The following is a 21,213-nucleotide window of genomic DNA, read 5'->3' as shown; positions in this document are numbered from 1 at the left end:
AGGCCTAATTTCTCTGTCCATCAGTAGAATACAGTTTCTTTATATATCTAGCCCCCCCAAACCCCCAAAATCTGAGAAATTCTGTGTGCATGTTTCTCCTCTCTGTGAGTTCTCCCCAGCACAGCTAACTCCCACTTCTACTTAGAAAAGCAGACTGCCTTTCTCACATCATGATCTCTGACTTCTTATGGGTTTCAGCCAGTCTGAGCATAATCCTTAGATTGTTGAAAGCATATTCATCTCCAGTTCTCCCTGGAACCAGCTTTTAGCCTTATAAATAATAAGCTGTGTCATGCCGGAAAGAACCAAGCATTTCATTTCCTACATAATTCTTTTGAGGATCCAAATTGTTTTATGTTGTTTGATTTCATGTTCCCATTATCAGCCTCCTTGCATTTCATTCCCAGTATACAGGAAGAACAGCAAACCAAGGCAGACAAGCTAGCTGCAGAAAAATATCATCAGTTATGCATGACAGTCCCTTCCTCAGAAAACACTTGAGCTTGAGGAACCCTCTGTTTTCCTTCCATGTCACACATATGTCTCACATAATACATGTCAGATAACTACTTTCACTATAGCTGGTATCTTTGCTTAGACTTAACAAGAGGGAATTTCTGGAATGTCAGCTAGCAGGATCCCTTCCTGAAGGGTCCCTTGCTGTTGCACTTATTTTCAGTATCTTCTGTCACAGATGTAAAAAAGTACCTTGAGCCTTTCTGTTATTAGGAGCTGGCATGACAAAGTAACAGCAAAATGATTGAATGAATTAACCAGAATAGCTTTCTGCTGGAGTGAAGCTGAGCTGTCTACACACTATGATGCATGTGCTGTTAAGCTTCTTTTGCTTGCTCTACTACATTAGCACTGCTACAGTTTTATGTGTGCCTCCTCACCGCTTCCTTTTGCTCACAATGCATTCTGTCACCTACAAGACCATATCTGATCTCTTACTAGACAAAAAATCTGGGCACTCAGCACATACAGAGCCTGATGGCAGAACAGAAGCTGAGGAACTTGCAGCGCATGCTCTAACTTGGGAATACCAGTCTGTGTATAAACAACTTCCAGCTTAATAATCCTACTTTTCATTAATATTTTTTTCCTCTCTTTATCAACCAGCAAAGTCTGGCTGACACAGGAAGGAGCAATCTTTTGGTAATGAGATTTCAAAAGACAAGTTAAATTTGTTCCTGCAGAAAAGGAAGGACATGAGAAGTAGGAAGTGCTGAGAACAACAAATAGGATTATGAGAAATTTACAGGCTCTAACAAGTTCTTCTGACACCAGAAGGGCCCCCTTTGCACAACCTCCAAGTCTAGGCTAGCACAGCAAACCAGGGTGTGACAGAGCTTCTCAATGAGTGCCTGTCTTTTTATGCAAGAAGCTGTTTTTCTCAGATGGTCTAGAAGCCTGGAAGGGAAATTTCCACCCTCAATTTAGTTACTCTCAGAGATGATTATGGCTTTTGCTGTTGGCAAATCCAGCCATCTCAATTTCTAGAGCTACAAGGTCCATGAACAAGGACTTATTCTCAGTACTGCCGATGACTTTTGTGTTGACTATGGTTGTGTAGCTTTTGGCATTTCCCCTCATTTCCTCTTCTGCCTTCAGAAATTTATTTTAAGCTAGGGAAGTTACTTTTCCTTGTTTCCTCTGTTGTCAGTACAGTAAAATAGTCACTGTCATGGGTGACACGGAGCACCTTCCCTTAGGCTCTTGCTTTCAGTCTCTACTGTCTCTTCAGGGGTCACAAGGGAATCCTGAGGTGAGTCTCCCAAGCAAAATTAGCATCATGAGCACCCCAGGGGCTTTGACTGGCCTATCTGAAAAACAAAGGTAATATTTAACCCTGCTTATAAGGAACTTGAAAGGCTGCAAATAAGGAGAACCAAACTGATGTAATAATCACCTCCTACCCAGAGTGGTAGCAGCTCTCTCCTCATATAGTCTCTGCCTTCGCACACAAATGAGCACACTCACTGCAGAACTAGCCCTCCATATAGCCATGTAATTTTTTTAATGCTGCTTGCATCACAACAACTGGTCTAGGATTGGAGTCACTGGTTAAGTGATTTGCAGAATGACAGAATGGTTGAAGTTGGCAGACACCTTTGGAGACCATCTGCTCCAACCCCATGCTCAAAGCAAGGTCACCTAAAACTGGTTGTCCTGGACCATGTCCAGATGGCTTTTGAATATCTCCAAGGATGGAGGCTCTCCAACCTTTCTGGGCAGCTTATTGCAGTTTTCAACCACCCTCACAGTAAAAAAAGTGTTATGCTCAGACAAAATTTCATACGTTTCCGTTTATACCCATGTGTTTCAATGAATTCATGCCCAAATTGGTGGTTTTACTTATAACGTAGGATTCATTTCACCTAGAGACTGATTCAACTGATGAAGAGGCAATGTCTATATAGCTGAATAAAAAAGGGCCAGGTACAGACTGAGTTGCATCTATACAGTGTGGAAACAGCTCCTGCTGTGCCTGGTGTGTCTGAATGTGAGTTGGAAAGGTCCCAAGCAGACCCAGGGAATGAGGTGAGGGGTAAGCTGTGTGGGTGGTCAAGGGTGCTTGGGCTTGCTCTCTAGTGCTCTGTTGGCTGCCACATAGCTGCACCCTGTAAGGAGCAGCAATAATTTCCCCCTAGAGATGCCTGAAAGATTAGTTACACCCATAGCACTTAATCTTCATCGTGCAGAGGATTTTGTGTCATTAATGTAGTGTTCCCTTGGCTCCAGAATATATAGTTTCTAATGAGGACATGGAGAGATTTAAAACACACACACTCCATATATTACGGGATAAATACTGAGAATTAGCTGGTCCAATCTACCATATGTCAGATAAATGTTTTAGACTCTTATAGAACATTTAAATAATTTTAACTTATTTAATAAGTTTTAACTTATTAAGCAAACAACTTAGTTTATGTATAACATGGATAAAAATACATACCATTCTTTCAGGTCAAAATTTGGTCAGAAACTCCTGTTGCATTCTGCATTATTTTCTTTTCATAGGTACTTTCAGGCAGAGGTCAGGTATTTGAATTGTTTCATAGATGGTGCAAGAGGGTCAACAACTTCTTTTTGTCGTCTGGGAGACATTTATTTCTTCTCTTAGATGTCACTAATTTATACACATCCTTCATGTATTACAGGTATGCTTTCACTTATGACCTCTCCACTGTCAGCCTTAGAAGTGGTATCATTGCTATCCTCCAGCCTAATGTTCCAGTATTGGTATGTATGTACTCAAAAAATAATTCGATCTTTTATAGTACTGCATTGTGACTGATCCAGGGACCTGTAGGTAATCTGTGTCAGGAACAGGAAACCAACCACATTTCCTTAATGTCAGTTCAGTGGTTTACTCACTAAGAATCACTGGAAAATAAATTTATGCCATCTGAAGTCTGAGGAAGTTTTCTAGTGACTTCAGGGGCTTTAAAGCCAGGAGTTACTTCATTTTTTGGCATTAAGTCTATATAGTTGAGTTCAGACCAAGCGTTTTTTTTCCACTACAGAAACTGCCTCAAGGCACAGTGGTTGTTTGTCAGCTCTTCCTTTGCTTGTGTACGCTAGTCTGACTAACATATTAGTCTTCTTCATTTTTTTGGTGTTATAACAGTAACTACAAAGCTTTGGGAACTTAATAGGAAAAGTTTAGGACGTTCTTTTACATGGAGATGGGAGAAGAAATGAGTTTTGCAAACCCTCATATAAAAAGTATATCAATACCATTATCTTTAATAGGGAACTAATCTATCAGTCTTCAACACTGGAAAAAAATTTCTTTTACCTTCATTTTTGCTTTCCTACAGATATCACTAGTGATAACATAGTTTAGAAATAAAGCAATGGAACGTTATTTACTTCCACAACGGTTCTAGCTTGTTGTTTTTGTTTTCTCTTAAAAATTTCTCCCCAGTTCTGCTTTCCCAAAGGAAGGATAGAGGGTGGAAACCCACTTATCTAGCTCCAGCACATGTGTCTTCATCCTAGGTGCCTGGTGATTCCCCCAGTGTCTCTCTGTATGCATAGATAAATAAATAAATAAATAGATGGATACATAAATAAATATTTAAAAACTAGGAAATAAGTTCCCTTCCTAGCTCTACAAGAAAGGATGAGTGCTTTTGAAGGCACCCCCTCCCAGACGGTAGAGGATCCCCCTCTCCCTCTCCAGAGGGAGATCCGCTCCAACTAAAATAATTTTTTTAAATCATCAATGTCGATAACTAAGTGCTTAGTTTTGGTGAATTGAAGCTCTTTTTGGACAACTTCAGAAGCACCTTCTTCTCTCTATTGCTGATTTACTTACTTGAGAAAGTGTCATAGTTTAACCCTAACCAGTGACTAAGTACCACACAGACAGTTGCTCACTCCCCACAACCCCCCCCGGTGGGACAAGCAAATTGGAAAAAGGTAAAAGTCATGATTTCAGATAAAAAGTTTAATAATTGAAATAAAGTAGAAAATAATAATAGTAATAACAACAAAAATAATTGTGATGAAGAGGAATAAAACCCAAGAAAAAAAAATAAGCGATGCACAACACAGTTGCTCACCACCTGCTGACTGATGCCCAGCCAGTCCCCGAGCAGTGATCAACAACCCTCAGCCAGCTCCCCCAGTTTATACACTGAGCATGCTGTTCTATGGTATGGAATATCCCTTTGGCTAGTTTTGGCCAGCTGTCCTGGCTCTGCTCCCTCCCAGCTTTTTGTGCACCTGCTCACTGGCAGAGCCATGGGGAACTGGAAAGTCCTTGACTGAGAGTAAGCGCTACTTAGCAACAACTAAAGCATCAGTGTGTTATCAACATTATTCTTGTACTAAATGCAAAACACAGCACTGTACCAGCTATTAAGAAGAAAACATATCCCAGTTGAAACCAGGACAGGGAGACTAATCCAACAGGTATACTTAACCATTAGACACAACCTAATCCACAAATATCAAATAAAACAAAGGCAGAATTCTTTTCATATGAGTTAGCTCCTTTATTTTTGTATCTGTATGTGGTATGACAAATTATATTTATCACATACTTTTGACCATCTGTACTAAAATCTCCTTGGCATTTCCAACATATCTTATAATTGTTTCAAAATTTCATTCTTTTCAGGCTATAAGACCAGATCAGGCACCAAGCAGTTGGGTAATGCTGGAGGGTATAAGATCAAATCTTTCTCATGTGCATCAGAGATAAAACTCTGAGAACAGCATACAATAGTCAGAAAGAATGGAAGAAAATGCTTGATGCTATCATTTTTAATAATAGCCAGACAGCAAGATTTTGCAATGATACATTACCTGAGGTTAACCATCCCTGGACAGTGTTAAAATATTTCTTCGTTCTGTACTGTGTGTGCTACCTGTGTACAGAATACTTGCATTATCTATGATACTGGAAATGTGTTTGGGGAGCATTAAGTTTTTTAGTGGGCATTAAATAAATGTATTGTATTATGTTTAAGCCATAACTCAAGAAAAGGAAAGGTTACTCAGGTGCTTAGGAGTGTCAGTAGGGATGAGAACTTTTCTCATCAGTGCAAGAGAAGTACGGTAGCTGAAGGAATCTAGTCTCAGGAGTTAGGGTACAATTCTGGGAGCTTTACAACAACAGCAAGGAGCTGGACATGCTACAGGTGTTTCAAATCATATATTGTGTGATAACACCACTTTTCAGCACTTTCACAGCCATTTAATAATGGCTCAAAATAAAGGAGTGTTCTGCGCTCATGATTAAACTCAGCTTCATGAAAGAGACTAAAAGGTCTAACCAGTACTTATTCTGTGTGACAAAGGGAAAAGGAGAGGCCTCATAAACAGTAATGAAGGACTTATTACCTATCTGATTTCACAGCCGTTACTTCCCCTGACAATAGAACCAGGGGCTGCTCTGTAAGGAAAAGCCACCCTCATTCCAATAACATATAAATGGCTTTGTAAGTTCCACTGCATTCTCACAGTGCACTCTTCTCGCACATGCAATGAAGATAGTCTTTATAAATCTTTCAGCCCCTCAGTAATCATTCTGATAAACCCTAACCCTGCAATGTGGCCCTTAGAATATCAGAAATCAATGACAGGGACACCAAGGGTTTGTGACCCAGCAGTTTAAAATTCATATATAGTCTTTGAAACTGAAGAATGATGCACCGCACAAGGTATTAGTGCAATTAAAGGAAGAAGGTTCTTACTGATGGAAGACATGTTTAGCTAACTTAGTTAAGGCTAAGCTAACTTAACTGCAAAGTTCTTATAAATTCCCACTGGCACCTGCAAGGAGAGTTTTATGGCACAGAAGGAGCCATTTTAGGCGGGAGCGCTCTATTATTTTAGCACTAAGCTAATGTTTACATTACTGAAACAGGTGCATGTACCGGTTATTTACCGTCGAGCTGGTTTAAGTAGTTTCTAGAAAACACAAGCTGATCTCTTGCAGCCTTGCCATTGTTCTGTTTCCTGCAAGGAGTGTTTATCCTAAAGAGTATGCTGGTGAGGCCTCCAAGCTTTATGGTGCAGGTGGTTATATTCTTTTAAGTTTTCTGCCCCTAAAGGTAGCTAGAAATTAGAAATCTTCTTAATGTATGTAAAACTTATAAGTTGAAGGTCAAAAAGACCGATTTACTATTCTTGAAAATAAAGACCTCATGATATATGGGCCAATTTGTGCTTTTCATATCTATTAATTCCAGGTCATTACAGATGCAGACAGAAATAAAGATACATTTTTAAACCTTTTTTTTTTTATATTCAGCATGCCTAAACATTTGTTTTTAGAATGAAAGCTGAAATGTTGAGATACGATTCCAAGCCCTATGTATCATCTGATAGAGAATAAGCCTTCTCCTGTTACAAGGCTCTGACCCACTTGTGCTACATATATAGTAAGAAAAAAACCCCTCTTCATCATTGTGTTCTGCTTGAGAGGTATTATTGACTTCCCTTGAAATACTTTGTCCGTTGGCACTTTATCTGTGGCTCCTTGGTAAGCTTGCAATGGGGTAATTGCAAATTCATGCTATTAAAACCCTTATGCCTCATGGAAACACAACGTTACATCATGTATCCTGTTTGTGTCACTGCACGAAAGAAGTCTGCTCAGAATCTACCTTCAGCTTGCAAGCTTTACATTTTATCATTTGTATTATGTTGGATGAGTATTTATTTGACTTTAATGACAAGTTCCACTTCTGCTTCTGCTATGGACATTTGGCCTGCATGCTGGTACAAGACAAATATATTCTTATAAGATTACTATTTTATTCTTAGGTTGTTTATGAACTATTAAAAAAACCCCTTGTTTAAATAAAATAGTTTATATTTAGTGTCTTAGAATTACTTTTTTTTTTTTTTTAATTGTTCTTTCTGCTCATAGCACTCAAGCTGGCAAAATTACCTAGATTTACATTTTGGGATTTTTGTATTAAGAAGTGCCCTTTGTTTCCTGGGGAAGGACCATTTGTGTTCAAAAAGGCTTGCTTTTACTGTAGCAGGTCTCCCCCTTCCATGGGACTCAGTAAGATTATCAAGAGTTTAAACAGGACATACATGAGCAACCAAGCAGCCTAGATCCACTGATTTCCAGCATTTGGATCCTGTAGGCAAACCCCAGACTGACTGTGGACAAGCACATGGGCTATCTAGACTTGCTTACTGACATATTCAGTCCTAATGCCATATGCTATATCAATAGCATATGAGATGCCCTTACTTGCAAGACCTCACGTGCTTTGGGTTGTGTTGTCAATGACTGAAGCTATTTTGAAGCTGACCTTTGTACGCCTATCAAGCAAAACATGTGCTAGATATAAATTTTCCCAAAACTCAGTCTTTGAATGCAAGATACAGCTTGAAATTGCATCTTTTTTTTTTTTTTTTTTTTTTTTCCCCCTAAGGTTTGTAGCAGAAACAGAAAAGAACTGAGGGGGGAAAATATTACACAGTATGTCACAAGGACTTTTATATTTGGCACAAAAGTAACTGGGGATAATGAGGAATATCTGCTGGGAAATAAATATTAGCAGATTGCTCAGGAAACCTTTGAATTGCATCAAGAAAAATGTTTCTGATTCCAGAGGTAAAGAAAGCAAAGGAGACATTCTTTTATATTCGTTGACAATTGTGAAGAATGGATGAGAATTTGAGGCTGGAAGGTCCATTTAAGAATGGCCTTTAGAAGAAAGATTCGTGATCATTCAGGACAAGAAGGAGGAATAGCAGCTGAGTGATAGAAGGTAGCTTTCAGTAAATTTAGAGACTGGGTAAACAAGATCTCGTGTAAAGGAAAATGCTCTTAAAAGGTTAGCATCATAGAAATAATACACACAATAACATAGTATCCATCCACAGGTATATACTATCCCACTGTGAAGAAAACAGAAAATGCAGTAAGAGATTGATTAAAGCATGAACTGTGCATGAACCTTAGAGACAAGAAAGAATCAAGCTGGAAGCAGAAACTAGGTCAGGCTACTGAGGACGAGTGATAAATATAACATGAACATGTAGGAACAAAATTTTTAAAAAACAAAGCTCGAAACAAGATGCATCTGCCAAGAGATATCAATCAATTTAGAAATGCAATTGTAACAGAAGGAAGGGAAAGGATAGGGTGAATTGGTTGTCTGTTCAGTGGAGAGGAAAAACTATTGCTGAATGATGCTCAGAAGGACAAATTTTGTAAGAATGTTTCTGCCTCAGTCCTTAAAAGAATGATCAATTGCAATTGAGGGGTATGGTAATTCATAGCGGTGATAAAAGTAAAGTCTTCAAAACTGAATAGTAAAGGAACCATTTAGACATTAGAGTTTTTCAAGTCAGCAAGGGATTAGGAGTTTCCTAATTAATACATGAAATAATTTTATGATGAATTATTAGATAGTACTGTTGTACTTGAAAGCATGTGATAGACAGGAAATGACTTGAAAGGTCCATGAAGGGAATGTCAGTGTCTGTCTTTGAATAAGGAGAAAGGAAGATTGGGGTATGATTCAGCCACTAGCTTAATTTCTGCTCTCAGAAAATGTTTGAACAACTGACTAAACAAACTATTTATTAGCATTGGAAGACAACAAGCATGTGAGTAGCAGCCAATACAAAATTATCAAATCTGTGTGATTTCTCCTACAGCAGGACAACAGGATTTGAGAACATAAATGCCAATTGTCTTGACTTCAGTGGGGCTTTCTGTATTGTCCTTTATAAGAAATTGGGAAAATATGATCTATGTTTGGGAGTTTGGCTGGAAAATCTTCTTTCAACACAAACCATGCTATGCTATGGTTCTATAAAGCACTGACACAGTGTGGATACAGAAGGGTTGGGTAGGTTTCACAAGCCGTGAAATAATGATCAACAGTTTGCAACAAGGAGGAAAGCATGTGTCTAATATGGCTCCCCAGAGACACTTCTCAGCCTGAGTTCAGTTTTTTCCTTAATGATCTGAAGAATATGCCCATTCAGTTTTCAGGTGACATGGAGCTGGGTGGCATGAAAAGAACAGAGAATTCAAATTGACCTTGAAGAATTGACTAAGTAGCTTGAAAATAGTAAGATGAAATTGAACAGGAACAAGTGTAATGTATTATTCTTGGGCAGGAGTAATCAGATAGGCATATATGGGAAAGGAATGTCTAGTTAAATAGCAGTACTTCAGAAAAGGAGATGGAGGTTGCATTGGATCACAAGGTGAGCAGAAGACACAAATGGAAGAAAGCAAAAGTAATTTTTGTATATTTAGGGAATATAGTATGTAAGAAATAAAATACTACTTTTCCTCTGCTTGTTATCATGGTTACAGAACAGTATCCAAGTTTGGGGCACTGCATTTAAATAAAAGCAACTGACAAGTTTGGAGAAAAGGATTAAAAGGATTAAAAGAGTGATCACAAATATACAAAATATGACCTGCATTGAGAGGTTGAAGAATTTATTTAAGCATTAAGAGAGGAGGGCTATGAAGACAGTAGTCAGATATGTGAAAGAGTGTTGCAAAGAAGATGATTTGAAGTTGTTGCAAAGAAGTAATTTGTCCCTTATTTTTAGAGTGAATAGGAAAAGGAATAACAAAATTATAGAAGATTCCAATTAGTAACTGAGAAAACGTGCTTATTTATAAGGATAGGAAAGAATTGGTGGAATACTGGTGAGGTTGTATCCCTAAAATGGAGGCATCGCAGAGTAGTTTAGACCAATGTGTGTCAAGAAAACTGAGATATACTTGATTTAAGTGTAGGGCCAGGCATGGCCTAATGACTACCTGTAATCCTTTCTAGCTCTGTGATTTTGAAACATAGAAGTCAGTTCACACACGTTTGATGCTTATGTTATGAGATCCCAGCTCTCAGTCTGTCTCTTGGGGCTGTAATGTGAAAATATTTGAAATGAAAAGGGGAGATGATTAAGCCCCAAACATTGGAGAGTTAACAAAACAAAGCAAGAAGACATGCACTATTTTGTCTGGAATAAATCCAGTGTAAATGAGATATGAGTTCTTTTGGCGCATATGTGTGTTAAAATGAGAGTACGAAAATATATGAGTATCTGTGATATGTAGGTATTTACTTCCTTGTTTAAGAAAAGAATTGTCTGTTTGGTTATAACCATAAGAATTGTTATAACTAGAAACCCAAAAACTTGTATTAGACAAGTCTTTAAAAAAAACCAACCAAACAAGTTTATATGTGCTTCCTGAAATAAAGTGTGCCTTATATTTGCAGTATGACATTGTATTCAATTGATAAAATTTAAATAAAGGTTTAAGTTGAAGACTGCATTAAATGCATTATTTAATGCTCTCTTGAAAAATATTGTAACCTACAGCAATTCAGTTTTTCTAAAGGCAAATACTGTTCTGCAAAACTAATTTACAGATCATTTTCAGTTCAGATGATTTAGCAGTGTTCGGTAAATTAAATAAGGGAGACTTCAATGAGAAGAAAAATATCCCAGCTTCACAATATAATATATAGCTATAATAGCAGAAGTCTCATGAAAGAAAAAAAGAAACAAAACCCCAACTTAAGAGAGAATGCAGCTCTAGATAAGTAAAGTTCCTTCACCACTAACTTTTAATATGAAACTGAACTGATAAGATTAAGCAAGGAAAAAAAAAAAAGCAAAGAAATAGATAGCCCAGGTTTTAATCTCAACTGTCATTATTTGTGAAGAATGCTTAACATGCTCTGTTGCTAACACAAGTTCTTCATAAGGCTGATTAGAAAGCTGGGGCTTATGCCTGCATGTATGTCTGAATTTGGAATATAATGAGCTCTTCAGGTTGTACTTGGCTTGGGATAGAAATACAGGGCCTATGAAATTGATGCACCCTCATGACTGAAGTAATTTTTATATTATTTTGAAGTCAGTACATGTTCCATCACTTCCGAACCATTCATTTGGGGAAGAGGTTTGAGTATTAGAGAAGGCAGCTTAATTTTTCATTCACTAGCTATAGCCCAGTGATGCCTGAAATGCAGGCAAACAAATTGCACAGAATCTAATTAAAAGCAAAGACGCTGTAGAAATTCAACTGGTTAGAGGTGTTTGTATTTTGGTAAAACCTGGCTTTTTATGTGAATTTCTTTTGCATTCTTTAGAACAATCAATGGAATTTTGGTTAAGTTGTATTAAAATAATAATTCCTTAGTTTGGCTTTTGAGGTTCCTGATGTATTTAAAGCCTCATGCTGAGGGATTAAAGAATGAGTCAACACCAAGAGTAGCAAGTAATGCAGACTTTGGACCTCTAGTCCTGATTCTTTGCTGGCACCTTCTTTAAAATATTATATTCCAGTTGACTGAAATGGAGTTCTTCTTTATGGGTACTGGAGTTAAAAAAGATAAAACAGTGGTAGACACAAACATGAACAGAGAACGAGAAAACAGGGAAATGGAGATTTCACCTGTCTCGTGCAGGGCTGCCTCCATCCTGACAAGTGTAATTTCTCCAGACAGTGACTCTTGAGACTGCAGACCAAGTGGGACACGGTTGGGGCGACCCAGCACTTCAGTAACCCGACCACATCCACGCTGTAAAATGCTCATCCCTGGGACCCGTCAGATGCCCTTGCAGATTTCATTATTACCTTTGTGTGGTGTTTCTGGTTCAAAGTGGCTGTGATAATCTTAGGAGAGTATTGCAGCCTGCCAGATTGCAGTGATTAAAAGGAACGACAATTGTCTAGAAGAGGAATAAGGCGGATGTATCTCTTCTTCCCACCTGTGCTGGCCCTCAGAGAGGCTCTTGATGGTTGATGTGATGTCTCTACCAAGTCCCTCTCAAACCCATTCTGCTTTGCTAAAATGGGTGACTCCCAAGACCTCCTCCAATGCCAGCTGAAGCAGGCAGCTATGCCCAGAGGGGTGTGCAGGACCAAGCACCCATATCCTTTCGCAGGGACATAGAAAGGAAAGCAGGAACAGATCTAATGCTCTGCAGCAGTATCTGTGTATTTTGGAATTTTCCATGAAGAGATGTGGCAAGGAAGTCAACCTTTTCTTTAGACCTGAAGAATAACTTGGAAAATAGCCTTCATGGGTAAGGTTTTTCTTAGTTTAGGGCCCAAAGCTACAGGATGCTTTGCATTCAGTGGACTAAAAAGGCTTTTGTTCATGTTGTTTGTCTCACTCGGTCCTTATCTCTGGACATGACAGGACTGTCCCATTTGATGGTGAGTCACGCTTGGTAAGGAAATTGTTCAGGTTCTTTTGTGGTTGTCAGTTTAGGTGCCAATGCCAATCTCCATGTTTTCTCCAGGAGAGTTATGGGATCCTATTCTCTGTCCACAGCTTGTCTGTGCTTTGTGTGGGAAACCTTTTCAAGACCTTGGCTCTCACTGGGATAAAGCCTGTGACCATGGTGACATGTGTCCTGTCTCCCAGCTCATTGCATAAAAAAAAGGCCATAGTGTCACAATTGAAGTCCATGGAGGGGAACTGGGCCACCTTGCACTCCCCCTTCGCTGTTGTGCCGGTGTAGAGGATGCTACAAGGTGGATAGGAGAAAGGCATCCATAGAAGTTCCCACTTTAGAGGTGACACTTGGATCCAAGCTACTTGTGGGGATACCACAGCTCCTGACAGTGTGCATTTTCTCGAAGTTTTGGGGCAGCTGTCTGAGTCTGTGGGGGGAGCTCTGGTTTACCTCGCATCACCTGCCAGACCCAGGTGTAGTGGTTAAAGTTAACAGTCCTCTGCATCCCATGGGTTTCCCTGTCCCATGCTAATTCTGTGGGTTAGTTGGATGTACACAGTACAAGAAAGCATCCCCAGGTACAGTTATGGAAAGAGTTTCTAAGCCTACACTGGGTGACCAAGAGAATCCATGGTAGTATCCTGGGGCACTCACCAGGATACCCTAAAAATGGGGGCACTTCAGGCAGGGCAGTCTAGGCAGGAGGGTTTTCAAGAGAGGCTTTTGACTTAGAAATCCACCGCAGTGACAGGAAATGTCATCCAAGTTATACTTCAAGCTCTTGGAAATGTTTTTATTTAAATACACATTATCCCTCATAGCTTTTCAATCTTCAGGCTTAATTTATCTTGAAGTTTAGTTTCCTCCATATGTTTACCATCAGCTAAAGAACCAGAGCTGATGAGCTGCTGGGAAATGTTTTGTCATGCTGTATATGAGTTCTTTGCTTTGCAGTTAAATGTTTTTACATTTGACTTGCACCCCTTCTGAGAAGAGATGAGTAGTCGCTGTTAGTACTGTTATTTCATACTTACATAATAGCTATTTGTTTCCTTGATGAGTGATTTTTTCCATTAAGGATTTCCAAGACTCACATTGCAGTAGTCTGGGATTGCAACTGCAATTTGATGCAACTTGGCTTGCACATAATTAGTACAGAATGGTGCACAATGTCACCATCTTCCCTAAGATGGAAGCTCTGGCTTAGATGGTGCAGAGCACTTCCCTTTGGTCTAAACAAAATTGACTCAATTTAGCAAGTCAGTCTCACTAAAGAGCATCTTGGGACTTAGTAACGTGCATGTGGTATGATAAAATGTTTGGTAAGTTCAAGGGTAAATAGAGATTTTATAACAGAAAGCCATGAGATAATTTTGGAAATGGATTTCTTGATCTACATTTTTAAAAAGTTATTATGCAATTCTATAGTTGAATGGTCTATAGATATACTTCATAATTATATTCATTTGACTTTCAGATTACATTTTGGGTTCTACTGTGTAAAGCTTTATCAATGAAATCTAGCAAAGCAAAAGCAGAAAAAAAAATCAAATTTGGTTGCATTAAGAGTAATTCAGGATAGGTTTAGCACTTTAGCAATTGAAAAGTCAATTCTTTTTGTCTGTTGTAAAGTCAGCAGACAACATGTCTGTCAATTTTTATCAAAATACTTCAGAAAGGCATGGGAGTAAAAGGAGAAAAGCAGAACACTTACCTTTGTGATTCAGGATTATCATGATTTATGATGTACACAGTAGTTTTAGGGTCTATTTTCTGGCATTATTTTTGTATTTTAGAACCAAAGATGCTTTGTGCTCCTTTAGAAATGTTATTGTATTAAAGGCATGGCTGTTTTGGAAAATAGCAACTGAGACTGCCTTCCAGAAGCCTTCACTTCCCCCTCCATCCTAGAGGAAAACAAGTTTATTTGATTTTTTCTAACCACAAAGTTGTATCTATGATAGAATTTTAGTCTTTATGCTATGTGGGGCATGTCTGCAGTCTTAAATCTCTTATAGCTATGTCTGTGTTGCTGCTAGGAAGGCAGGCCAGGGACCACGTTAAAGCATGTGAGATTGCATTGCCCATGTATTTATATCTGTGCCTCCATCTGTAAGAAATGTGGGAAGTTTTAGAGATCATGTCAAACTATTTTAATTTTAAAATATTTTATGAGATATTTTAAATAATGTAAAGACACATTCAATACCATAGAATTTCCTTACCCTCAAAAATTCCTGAACTATACCATTCCTATTGTTTTTATCTTTGTAAAGATTTGGTTGTATTTGTTGTATTAAATGTGCTTTATAAATATCTTAAATCCTGAAGCACAGAACTCATTATTAGACAATTTTGCTTATTAGCTAGTGTTTTCTGCAGAATCCACGTGAAAAGTGTAGCTCTATTTTGTTGAGATCTTTCTTGCAGAAATGCTATTAGCTGTTATTTCAGATGTTACTATTATTAATTTAATTCTGTTATTTGATTTTTTTTAAGAGTGAAACATTTCTATGGAAAGCCACCAATCTATTTTCACAACTGAAAGCAATGACCAAAGAAGGCACAACAAGCCACAGGATTGCTCTTAGCTGCTTTGAAAGTAAAATAACCTGCTGAAAGTCAGTATTTCATGGAACAGCTTGTAAGACTAGAAATTTTTTTTAGAAGAAGATGAAAAATCGGTGGTGATTAGCATGGTGCTTTTCTTGAATGGTAGTGTAAAGGCATTCTCAGAATTCTCTTTAGGACTGTACTACTTTTATAAATCCGGTTGTAACTCGTAGGATTTATGAAAATAGGTATGCAAATGTTTATTCAGTACTTCAGGAGCCCCTGCAGCTTGCGTAAGATCCAGCAGGGATTGTCCTTCTGCTCAGCTGCAGCTGAGGTAGGCTCTCATGCTCACTGAAAGGGGTCCCCTCTACATGTTGACCAGCAGACCTGAATGACTACAGCGGGCAAAGAAAATACGGCATCTTATAAAGAGACATTACATCTGGTTCTGCTTTCAGTGCAACCAAGGCACTTTGAGGCAGAGAGGTTCTGTGCTTTCACCAGGCAACAGCACCAGTGCAACCCCTCACTTTCAGCTGTGGCTTGTGGTCATGATATGTAGCAGTTCTGTAATCATCATCATCCTCTTACATCGTTGATCAATGCTGGAGCTTTCTACTGTTATGGTTCTTCAGTTTGTGACAGTGCCGGTAGCTTCCTTAAGCTGACCAGCCATTTGCTGTCATAACAGCATCAATTGCCATCTTTTATGCTCTCAGACTTTCTCATGTTTCAAGTACCACTTATAAATTAACTGTTGATATTAGTTATAGGATTTTTTGTCTTCATCTTTGCTTTTATAATAATTCCTTGCTGTCCCTTCAGGCATTTCTCTGCTATGTCCACAAAAAGACTCAGAACTTTTAAGTCCCCTTTGTAGGTTTGTATTTGATTCTTACCTAAATTTACTGCTTCTTCTCTAAGCATGTCTTCTGACAAACTGTTCTGCCTTTTCTGATGTTAAACTGATGTGTTCAAAATTGTCTTCTCCTTTTAATATGTTTTATCTGAATATATTGCTTATAAATAGTGACAGATTAATGATGGCTTGTTTATTCCCCAGAACTGGTGCAGGCAGAAGCAGTAGCCCTTTTGCAGTGAACTCTGTCCTGATCCAGAGTGCTCTGCCTCAGAGGATCAGGGAGGCTTGTCTAGTCTGTTGCAGAAGTTGGTAAAAGTGACATACATCAAATAGGAGCACAACTCATTTCACAGCACTACAGGTCAGCGGCATCTCCCTGTTTTTCATGACACCTCATGTGCTTTGGATCCCAGTGGCCGATGTGTCATGTGAAATGTTCCATTGCCTATTTCTGAACACTTTCTTGCTTAGCAAGACTGAATCACCAGTGATCAAACAAGATCTCACCTGGCCTTCTGCTCTGTATCTAAAATAAACAAGATTTTTCAGTCTCCATTCTGTACACCTTTGTCATTCACTGCAGCATCAATGGACACCTGCTCCACAATAAAAAGTTTGCCAGCTGTCCTGCTCAGTCTCCTAGTGCTGTGACCAAGCTCCCACATGCATTAAACTCCATCATTTCCCCCTAGATGAGAGTTCCCATCAGCAGTTTCTCAGTGGATGTGAAAAGCCCCAACAGCACTGCTGGGACACCTGAGAAATCAATTGCATGCTGTGCGTCCATTGCAGTATCCATCAATTGGATGCTGGATGTCATGTCTACTGTGAAATGCCAAAGAGCACAGTGTACCTCTGAAGCAAGTTTTGGGGGAAACCCAGGGTTTAGGGGAAAGTACGCACAGTGCCACAAAGTTTGACCGCTGCCCAAATTCGTATGAGTTTAACATAAGGGTCTCTGCAGAAGCTAACAGCTGACACCCGGTAACAACAAAGTCAGCTACATAAATATTAATATATAAATAAATTAATTTAACCAGTCAACAGCACAGAATAATTCAACAGGGAGAGCAGATTACCCTTGGAACCTGGTAAACTGAAGAAACTCTGGAGAATCTTCTTTACCTAAATGCTGCTGTATCATACCCTCATATCCTTGGAGCCCACATAGAATCCATATTTCTTAGTTTCAGATCTTGTTACTAATGGATGATAGATTGGAAAAAGAAAAGCCACGCAAAAAACTTGTAATAGCAAAAAGTTTGGAAATCTAAATGAGAAATTGTGTACTTATTATCATTATTTTTTTCAGCTGCAGTGTTGGGCCAAACATAATACTGTGAAAGTTTTTGTTTGCTTCCTGGACTAATAAAAAGAGGAACTTCTATAAACCTAGAGCATCTGTCAGAACTCATCAGACAGACATGCTTCTTCTTTTTCAGTAGGGCCAGAGGAGCTTTTGCATAGATGCTTCCTAATATTTTCCCTGAAGATATACTATTTTTGAAAGCAATTCCAGTTTTAAAAACTTACATTTTTGACACAAGAGGTCTTGTGGGATTTGATGGTTGCAATTATTAATGATGGTTACCAAAGGATGTTTGTAATAAGTACATTTTTCATGTGAATGGTGCTATATAATCAATGATATAACACGCAAATTTGCAGCTATTAGGATATCTATCTTCCAGACTAAAACTGTAACTAAATCCTTATGTTTTACATCAAATCAGATTTGGGATAACTTTACATGCTTAGTGAAAGAGCTTTTGAGAATCTCAACTGTTTTGCCTCTGCCTTGTCCAGTGTACACCAGACTACGCATTAATTTGTGGAACGTGACTGTCAAACATTTTTGTTGGGTTGATCATGCATGAAAGACAGAAATCTTTTGCATCAGCAGGAATGGTCTCTTCAAGACATTCATGTTATACTGCTTCCTTTTTCAGGCATGGATTTAGCCTCTCCTCCCCAGGTAAGCCCCTTGAACAGCAAAAGATAAATACATGCCTTATAATTTTCTGGCTTGATGTGGTTTTTAAGTACACCTTTATTCTCTATTGAGCAATGAGCACCAAAGCCGTGTTACAGGCAGTAATTTCTCTTCCCCATCTTTAATGAAGATTTTTACAGCTGGTCTTCTCTGTGTTTCTGATACAGCTTGACAAGTTCAGTATATTAAATCATTAAGCTTCTCTTTACAGTATTTAGCAAGGCAGCATAGAAAGGAGATGGCAATCATTTTCGCAGAAGCTCAAAATTGTCTGGTGAGCTCTGTTACCCTTCGGATAATCTGTGGAACAAAAGGTTGAAGAACAAATCTAATTCCCACTACAATCTTAGCAGCTCCTAAATCCTTCAAGGGTACTTCTTTTGGCTTTGATTACACTTGGAAAAAATGTAATCCAATTTTATATTGCTGTTGTATATAATTACTTACACTTTGAATAAACATTACTTCCCATCCAGAAATCCCCAGGCGATCTGAAAACACTGCCACCATCACTGCTATAGATGAATGTGTTGCTGCCAGCAAAGAAATTACTATGGAGTTTTTTGCAAATTTTTTTACCAATTGTCATTTTTCTATGAAAGTATATTATACATTTGCGTTATCCTAGGAATACCATAAGTGTGGCCATTAGTGGGAGGGCAGGAAGAAGGGTGAGGCATTATTTTTCTTTTTCTTCTGAATCTCTTTAATACAGGCTTATGCAAAATTCCCAGGACACATTGCATTTAACACAGCAAAAAAAAATTCTTGCAAACCTGTGCAAAGTCTATTCTGTATTCAGATGGAATAAAATCAGCATAATGAAAAAGCAGTGTTGGGCTCCTCCTGAGTCTCTGACAAAAGCACAAATACTGGCTTTTTATTCTCTGCTGCTCTACTATTCAAATAGAATGAAATATCAGTCATGCATTTTTTTAATATGTCTGAATGAGCTCTCTTGGCATTTCAGGCTTGGCGCACAGTGGGCCGGGTACTTGAGTTTTAATTTTCCTGTTCAGCTGAATAACGCAACTTTTCATGGTCCCTCTCCTCCTGGAGACCTCTTAAAAATCTTTGAAAGATTTTTTTTTTTTACTTTATGTACATCTTATGCTTCAATATTTGTTATACAAATTCTCCACAAGCCACTGGCAACCGCCAGTGGGCCAATAGGCACATGAGCATCAGCTAGACTGTGGGCAAGGGTGATATTAAAGAAACAGTGTTAGGTATTTCTGCTTGAAACAGCTCTATGAGCCTAGGACAGATACTATTTCATGGTCTGACACCCAGGGGAACTGAGGTCTCAGCTCTGACCCCAAAGGAAACCCCAAGTGCTAGCCTCAGTGAGCAATCTGAAATATGACAGTGTTACTCTGTGCTTGCTGCAAGGTGACAAATTCTGTTTTCAGTGGTGTTAGGAAAGATATTCTTGAAACATTTCTGCCTGACTCCTACACTTGACAAGTGTATCTGAAAAAATGCATCTTAGTGGTTACACCATAGCAGGTACTACTAGAAGGTTATGTGTTGGTTTGTTGCTCAAAAGGAAATTTTCTTTTTTCTCTACCCAGACAAGTTGCCAGGATTCCCTCACAAAAGTTGCTTGTTTTAAACTCCATATATTTTTCACTGTTTCTTTAGTCCTTCAAGTAAGTGTCTCCATTAATCCATGCCAGAATTTTTGGAAAAAGGCAAACATGATGCAGGCTGCACAGGCCACTTGCAGCTCATGAAGAAATTTGTATGCTTGCTGACGGCCTGTGAAGCACCCTCACTTATACCTACCATGCTGGAGCAGTGACAATTGGGTGACAAGATACTGCTGAGCATCCTGCAAAGCAAGGGCTCCCTGCACACATGGAGGGAGCATCACAGCAGCTGCACATCTTTCTTTTTCGTTCGAGAACTGGACATACATCATAAGAAATGGATGCATGTGGCAGTCAAAAACATGCGCAGAACCAAGGCAGGTGTAATCTGGTTTAGGATCTGGATGTAGCAGGATAAAATTAAGCCTGGGTAAAATTCCACCCTGGCATTCACCCAAGGTCTGGGGCAGATTTTGTATCCTGCACTAAGTTTCGTGTTGCCATGACTACAGTGCCCTTGCTGGGTGGTTAAAGCACACTCCAAGGCTTCCATCTGAGTAGCAGGACTGCATTTAGATGTGTCTCGTGTGTTGTCATCTGGACCAAGAATACTCTTCACTGACTTAGTTTGTAAGCTGAGCCTCTCTCTACCCCAACCTGCTTTGCTGAAGTAGGTTGAGCATTATTGAATCTACTTTTAAATAAAACACAAAAATGAAAAGGAAAAAGAAGAAGCCAGTGATTTCAGTGCTAATATTATGATTGTTTTCATTATTAGGGAAATGTAGTAGTCAAATCGTTGTTCACTCTACACTTTTTATATGCACAGCTGGTGCTAAACTTGCCTGCATCACATTTTCATACCAAAAATTTAGCTCTGAAAAATCATTGCGTTTAGTCTGGTACTCACAGAACACACCAATAAAATCAAAAGTGATTTGATTCCTATCTCTTTGTCTTCTATGAGAATGAAACCTAATAAATCAAATTACATTTTCTTCACAAGTGAATTCACTGGTTCATGAACTGGGTTCTTTTCTTGCATTTTTGGCCTCAGCCAAGTTTCCCCCTCCTGCTAAAGAGTGAAAGATTTCAGTCAGAGAACTGTAAGACTGCATACACAAAACAGTGCAAACTAACTGAAACAAACTTTAGCTCTTTTTGTACAAAGTCATTTACATTGTCATTACTCTCAGTGGACACACTGAGATCTGGAAAGCTCCCAGAAAAGAATAGTGGCTGAAACAGATTTATATACTTTTATGGAAGATGCATAACATGTTCTCCTTAGCAAGGAAGCTAGAACACTTTTACAAAGCCCCGTAGCCCTCTCTGAATGCTAACAGCATGTCTCTGTTTGTGGAAACACAGCATTCCTGTTTTGTCTCCTCTTTTTTGAGCTGAGTGCACGCAGCTTTTTCTTCTTGCATGTCTTTGTGTTGTAAAGGACAGTGGAGCAGTTTTCACTTGCCCTTGCAGGTAAAGGCCAGGATTAC

At 38.8% G+C, this 21,213-nt stretch overlaps 1 long non-coding RNA gene across 1 annotated transcript; it reads left to right on the top strand.

Annotated features, from left to right (window-relative positions):
• Positions 1 to 1,699: 1,699 nt before the first annotated feature.
• LOC130145273 (uncharacterized) lies at positions 1,700 to 18,125 on the top strand. The gene is made up of 3 exons (XR_008820461.1): positions 1,700 to 1,768; positions 3,168 to 3,249; positions 18,082 to 18,125. It is a non-coding gene; the product is annotated as an uncharacterized LOC130145273 (long non-coding RNA).
• Positions 18,126 to 21,213: the final 3,088 nt, after the last annotated feature.

The sequence above is a fragment of the Falco biarmicus genome, chromosome 2 (genome assembly GCF_023638135.1).
Source record: "Falco biarmicus isolate bFalBia1 chromosome 2, bFalBia1.pri, whole genome shotgun sequence".
NCBI lineage: Eukaryota > Metazoa > Chordata > Aves > Falconiformes > Falconidae > Falco > Falco biarmicus.
The sequence above is the reverse complement of the archived record's forward strand: the minus strand, read 5'-3'. Positions and strand labels throughout refer to the sequence as shown.